At 51.4% G+C, this 7,303-nt stretch overlaps 1 pseudogene; it reads right to left on the reverse strand.

Moving 5' to 3' along the window:
- Positions 1-3,266: 3,266 nt before the first annotated feature.
- On the reverse strand, positions 3,267-3,788 carry LOC114503828 (annotated as a pseudogene).
- Positions 3,789-7,303: the final 3,515 nt, after the last annotated feature.

Consider the following 7,303-nt stretch of genomic DNA (forward strand, 5'->3'; position numbering starts at 1 on the left):
AATATGTGTGCGATGCAACAGGAACAGGGCAGGGAGACCCCAGACTGTGTCCCATCACACTGCATGGACAGGACTGGGCCAGGGAGCTTTCACGGCAGTTCCCCCTCCCAGCAACCCGTCCCACTGATGAGGTGTGTCTCACCTCTCTCACAGGGAGGGTAAGTGATTCGTCAGCCAGGGGGGCATAGCCAGAGGGGCAGGGCTGGGGGATTGGACCAAGGATGCTGGGCTCCAGGAAGACGGGGAGACAGCTAGCCTTGGCACTGCCGAACTTCAGGGCTGTTCCTGGCATTGGCCCTGTGTCATTGTTAGGAGACGATGAAAACAACTAACATTCATTGTGCTGCACTAAAATTCTTACGTATGCAGCCTCATTTACTGTGCCCATTGACTCTCTAAGGAAGGCACCATCAGTGTCTTGCTTTGGCGGATGAGGAGATTAAGGCATAGAGACTCTGGACAAGCTGTGTAGGGCCACACGACTAGTAAATGGCCCAGCTAGGGTTCAAACCCAGAGAGTCTGACTCCAGAATCCATGTGTTTATGCCCGTGCTACGCTCCCCTTACCTGAAATGGGGGCCGGCAGTTCCGGGCACTGATTCGACGGTGGTAAAGCCTCGTGCAAGGGCAGGGGGACAGACGGGGCCGCGCTGATAACGAAGGCGAGAACTTTGGAGTCAGGCAGTGCTGAGTTCCCGTCTGGCCGGCGGCCTGACCTGGAGGACTTCAAGCCTCCACCTCGAAACAACTCTGGCCTGCCGGTTTCCAGGACTGTGACGTGAACACACGGAGGAACCAAAGGGCCACCCCCCAGCCAGGGCTGTCCTATCTCCTGGGTCTAACCGTCGTGAAGTTTTCAAAGCAGAGCTGGGGGAGGGGACCTATGGCCCACAACTCAAAGGAAATGACAAAGCCATTTTATTCTTCAATGCTTCCTTCCAACCAGCTCCCCACCCCATGCGTTTGTCACCCCCTCTTTGGTCTTTCCCCCACATTCCTCACCTGGGGTGGCGGGTGGTGGCCCAGAGAGAAACTCCCCCTTCTCCGCGTCTTCTCCTCTCACTGCCCCCTGCCCCTCACCCACCCCCCGGGGCACACACAGATCGCTCTTGGAGTCTTGCCCGGGTTAGCCACCACATTTTCTCACCCAGCACTTCCTTTGGTGCCTCCCTGCAACCCAGGCGGCTTGTTAAATTATCTATTCCCAGTAAGTGTCGTTCTCCCCCTGCTCCGCGAGGAATCCTGGTTAAGATATTAGGACCCCCTTCCCGTGCACCCCTTCCCTGAGGCTTCTTAGAAAAAGTCAGGGAAATGTCTAGCCGGAGCTGTTGTGTCTGTCGGGGGCGGGGTGGGGGCGGGTCCAGCGGCCTGTGCCTGCACTGGCCTTTCCCCTACTTCCCCCCTTTCCAAAGGTCAGACGTTTCAGAGGTCTCAGCAAGTCTGTCCGGAGCTCCTGTTTTCCTGGGTGTCTAGCTCCTCGGAACAGCAAAGGGGCTTTGTCTCTGGTGAAGGCTGCCAAAGGTGAGGGGCTGGAATTTCTGAGAAAGCAATTACCTTGAAGGGCCTTCCCTGGAGAACAGGCTCTTTCTCTTCCAAACTGGAAAATTCTCACTTCTTGCCAATTAGTCCAGAGGGCACTTGGAACCCTACCAGCTGAAACACTACAGACCCTTAAAGGGAAAATGAGTAAGGCACAAAGGCAATCTTCCAGGTGCTGTGGCAGCAGGTAAGTGGCTTTTAAAGGAAAAGCACAAGGTGAAAATGAACTGTTACCCTGGTGGAACATACTGGAATATGATGTTAAAACCCACCACTGATGAAAGTTGAATGCAGAACTTTTTTTTTTCCGCAAGAGAGTGTAGATTTCACTGTCAAGTTCTACAATCACCTCATTCACCCTAGAGATGAAATAGCCATTCTGAAAAAAGACGTATCACACCAGAAACCCTCCGACGTAAATGGCTAATGGGACCTGCTGAAGATTAGCTATTTATCGTCATCGTGGAAATGGGTGAGGATGGCTGCATGCTTCTTTTCAATCACATTGGCTTTGGGACACACGACATGTTTCTTTTGAGACAGATTGGCCACCCCTGTCAGGCTTTGTGCAAAACAACGCTCAGCTCTGATTGCTTGCTTTGCCCAGGTGAGCGACAGCCACCAGGAGCCGTCCAGACTGGAAGGAGGGAGCTCCCTCGGGCTAACACTTTGCCCTCTGTAGTCACAGGCTGGATGCCCCCCTTACCTCTCTTGAAGATGGCTGTGCAAGCACCTGAAGCTTCGATCTGGGGCGAGTTAGGGGGCAGGGAATCTTGCACAAACTGGCCAGACCTGGGGTTTGACAGAGAGGATGGTGAGAGACGACTCTGGTCCCGGGAGAGCTCTGTACATTAAAGGACATCAAACTAAGCTACGCTGCTGATGATATTGAATCCTGGAGAAAGTGGAATCAGTTATTCGCTTGTTGAGCCGGCCCCTGATTTTGACTGCTGACAAATTGTAATGGCAGGAAAGCTCAAGGGCCAGGATTGCAGGTAAACATCACAGCCAAGTGTTGCTCTCCCCCTGCTGCGCTCTGAAATAACCACTTTCTGAGGAACAGAATAAACCCTGGCTCCCCGGCCCTAACATGCTGCAGATCTGAGCCCCAGAGCGTCCATGTTTTTGACAGCTTTGATTTACTGTAAATAACGTATATTCTAACAATACATTCTTTTGACTTGGCATTTTGCTTGCTCCTTTTTAGATTGGCATTTTTATTTTAAAATATTTTCTCAGTGGTTCCTTTCTTGGGGTTTGACTTGAGCCTTAGCAAATTAAAACAGGTTATTCTTCTAGGAGCAGAGAGATGCCAAACGCCGCTTTATTTTCAGTTGCAGCTCTCTCAGGGGGGTCTTTTAGTGGGTCTGGTGGTAGAACCAGCGATCTCTGTTAACAAGATGAACTGGGAGGCCTTTACTGGGCCCTGACTCCCCTCTTTTCCTTTTCACACGAGGCAACTAAGTTGGAGGTCAGATGTCAGGAACCTGGAGTTTTACTTAGGGTTTCCTGCTGCTGACACTGAAGTTTTATTTTGTGTTGGGATCAAGGATAATTCAGAGGCCAAACTGAAAGGCATGGTCTCAAAGTACATTTGATTTGAAACTTCCCATGGCAGGAATTCTCCACCTCCTGTGTTTATGAAAAAGACTGTAGCAATGCCATTCCCAGTTTCCTTGCTTAGCTGTCCCCCCCACCCCCCACACACACAGTTGTATAAACTATTTATTAGCAGATGAGGCCTCCAGAGTTATTTCTTCGTGGGCACACCCACACTGCGACCCAGGCAGCCTGCGGTCTTGGTGTGCTGGCCCCCAACACGAAGACCCCAGAGGCGGCACAGCCCTCTGTGGGCCCGAGTTTTTTCCAGCCCCTCCAGGTCTTCACGAAGCTTGTTGTCCAGACCCCTGGCCAGGACCTGGCTGTAATTTCCGTCCTTCCCATCCTTCTGTCTGTGCGAGAACCAGGCTGGGGGCCTGTGCTGGCGCGGGGTCTGCATCATGGTGATCTCCCGTTCCACCTCACCCCCTGGGGGCCTGCTGCCCTCTTGGAGAGGTCGGTGTCTGCTCTCCTCAACACCGCGGAGCACGTCTGCGCCCCACGCCCTTCTCTGCAGTGCTGGCAAAGGCTATTTCCCATCGCCCGGCCATACTGGCGTTGAGTCCTCGCAGAACGTGCGGGCACTTCTCAGGAATCACTGGAGACACCGCTGCAGGGGCTTGGAGGCCTCCTGTGGAAGTCTTTTCTTTTCATCGAATTTATTGAGGTGACATTGGTGAATGAAATTATATAGGTTTCAGGTGTCCCGTTCTACAGTACATCCTCTGTATATTGTATTGTGGGCTCACCACCCCAAGTCAAGTCTCCTTCCAGTGATCCCACTGACCCTCTCCTGCCTCCCCCGCCCCCTGCCCTCTGGCAATCACCACACTGTTGTGTCCATAAGTCTTTCTTTCTTGTTTGGGGAGATCTTTTTTCTCTTTGCTTAATCTCTTCATCCTTCTCACCCAGTCCCCAACCCCCTTCTTAGTTTCTAAAACCACACTGTGTTGAAATTTTTGAACCCAGTTTGGCTGTATGTGGTAGAAAACCCAAGCAACCAGCGGCGTAAGATAGAAGCTGGTCTTGAAATGGTGGGAAAGGGGTGGCTTCTCTCTTCAACGTTTCCAGGGACCCTCTGGAGTTCCAGTGTCCCCATCTCAGAGAGTCACACAGAAACGTGGTGTGTGATGGGATCTGTGGAATTTGCTTCAAAATAGCATGGGAGGGGAGAAAGTGGCCGAGGTGTGGCTGAGGAGGGACTGGCCGTAGTCAGTGGTTTGGGGGACTGGGTGTTCACCATCCTAATCGTGCTGGGGTGAGCTCCTTGACCCTCCCCCTTGCCTTTCCTCATTCTCTTGTTAATAAACCTAATGTTTTTATTGGAATCCATAAAATGCACAAGGAACCTGCTGAGACAGCAGATTCCATGTGCTTCTGAAATTATCGCTGATTTTGCAGCGTTAAGGTCACATAGAGTACCCCTGAAAAAGGGGTCACCTTCACCACAGCATTTACCTGAGGAACGGGCATACTCAGCAGGTGAATATCCAGGTGGCCAGAGAGCCAGTGCCACATGGCTTATCCACGGAGCATATCAGCTGCTTCGTGTGGGGTCTTCACTTGACATTCGTGGGGACAGTCAGTTCCCCTTCGCAGAGGAAATGGACCTCACAGCGGCTCTCACCTCGTGCATCTGGCTGGCTGCTTCCCCAGGAATAACATGCTGTGCGTCTGGGCCTTACACAGTTTTGAAATAATTCAAATGAGTAAATCTGAAGATCTGATTGGCTTTATTGAATGACTCATGAATCTTGGGCAGCATCCCATCTAGCAAATAGAGAGGTGCTTTGGAGAAGCTGTGCAAGGCGGAGGTTTTGTAGACGAACTGGGGAAGACAAGAAAGTTAGTAGAAATATTCCCTATTTCTTTTGTCCTCAGCCAGCACCATTGTGCAGTAGCGACCCCATTTCCCGTTGACGGTCAGGATCAGTCACCCAGACAGCACTCTGCCTGTTGATTCAACGCCCAGAGAGGCCCAGATGGCAGCTTCACGTTCCAATTCAAGGCAATCTTTGACGTGTCTCCTGGTGAGAGCATCTTTCCCTTTGTAACTAAGACCTCTAGACCAGCAGAGGCTGAAGTCACAGGGACGGAAAGCAAAACTTCGGCCATGGATCACCAGGGTTAATAAGGGAGAGAAATGACTTTTCACTTTTATCCCTTGGTTCCTGGGCTCCCAAATCCAGGGCACGGGAGGAACACCATGCTGATCTGGAGCCTGTGACACTGGAGGACATTGCCCCGGCCCTGCCAGGTGTCACCACCTAGCTGGCACTGCAACTGAGTCTTCAAAAGGCCATTCAACCATCTGTCAAGGCAGTTGCTTCAAGATGATGGGGAACATGGTAAGACCAGTGACCTCCAAGAGCATGGGCCCACTGCTGCCTGCACTGGCTGTGAGGACCGCGATGGCAGATGAGGCATTCTGTAAGGGCACAGATGGTGGTTTCAGTAGAAGCGCTGCGGGCAGGGAAGACAAATCCATGTCCAGAGCGAGTGTCAACTCCAGCAAGAACAATTGGCTGCCTCTTCCCTAATGAAAGTGGTCCAATGTAATCAACCTAACACCAGGTGGCCGGCTGGGCAGGCCCTTTGGGCAATGGCGCCATATTAGGGGCTCAGTGTTGTCTCGCCTGTTGGCAGAGCGGGCACTCAGCGGTAGCTTTAGCCAAGCCAGACTCGGTGAACACAAAGTCTCTGTTGCTGAGTCCACAAGTAACCTATGTCACTGACACCACGACCACCTTGTACGTGAGTCCACAGGAGCTGCTAGGAAAGAGGCTGATGTCTACAGAAGGGGTCATCTTATGCACCTGATTATTAAAATCTTCCTCGACCCTTTGGGGAGCAAACAGAACACAAATATTCAGAAAGGTCTGTCATGCCCTGGCTGATGTGGCTCAGTGGATTAAGCGCCAGCTTTCGAGTCAAAGGGTTGTGGTTCGATTCCCGGTCAGGGCACATGCCTGGGTTGAGGGCCAGGTCCCCAGCAGGGGGCATGTGAGAGGCAACCACACATTGATGTTTCTCTCCTCTTTTTCCCTCCCTTCCCCTCTCCCTAAAAATAAATAAAATCTTTATAAAAAGAAATATTGGCAACTTTATTTTTTTTAAAAGGTCTGTCCTTACACCTCTTCCTCAGATCTTTCCATTTTCCAGTCATGTCCCTTGCCGGACCAACTACCCAGCCAAACCATGATTCGGTGCAGTCTCTTTCCTCCTGGCCACCTCTCCTACCAGGCAAATGAACAAATAGGTGCACTGCTCCAAGTTCTGCCCAGGGGGAGAATTTCTCTTCATCACTCCGGGTCAGGGCTGCCTTGGAGAGGGACTTCAGTGCTGTAGCTATCCGCTTTCAGGCGATGCATGCAGATCATGCAGAACCCTCTGTATACCAAGCCTGAGGCTTTTCTTCAGTCAGCTGATCATAGGGAATTCCTATGAAGGCACGGGTGTGGGTTGAGAGAATGTACAGCAGCAGGAAGAGGGGCCTTGGACAAATCTGGGAATTGGCCATAGGACCTTAGGGTAAGAGGTTAACCGTTTCAGGAAGGGATCAAAGTGCTGCCTCTTGTGGTTAAAAAAGGTTTGAGATCCCTAGCTTCATTGAAATCTGCCCTATGGCCCATCCTAATGTTCAAACTTGCATTCCTTCCCAACCAATACCCACCACTTTTAATAAGAGAGACCCTTGGATACTGAGAACTCCATTGGTGTTGTAAATCAATGCCAGAGGGACTCCCAAGACTCAGTAACTGGTTATACTCATAGCTAATGTGGTTTCCAGCAAAGGACACTCAGCAGAAGCAGCATTGGTCGAGTCCAGGGGGATCCAACCCTGGCCTCTCGCGTTCTTCCTCGTCCAAGGGCACAGAGATGCTCTCCAGCTAACTGCAAACCACAGGGAAGTGTGCAGGCCCTCTGCCCCTGGAAGCCTGTTTTAGTCTCAGGTCCAAAGGGGCGGTAACTTGCTATTCACCCTTGCCCCATGTTCCGCAGGAGCAGGCTTGTATGGTTTTCAGAATCTCAGCCCCACAACCTATAGGGCGTAGCATTCCTTTCACAGCATCATGGAAGCTATCCAACTCCTCATGCAGACCTTGAGCCACAAACGAGAATGTCAAAGTCCTGAACGCATCATTTTAATTTTAAAGACATGTAG

The sequence above is a fragment of the Phyllostomus discolor genome, chromosome 8, assembly GCF_004126475.2.
Source record: "Phyllostomus discolor isolate MPI-MPIP mPhyDis1 chromosome 8, mPhyDis1.pri.v3, whole genome shotgun sequence".
NCBI classification, from domain to species: domain Eukaryota; kingdom Metazoa; phylum Chordata; class Mammalia; order Chiroptera; family Phyllostomidae; genus Phyllostomus; species Phyllostomus discolor.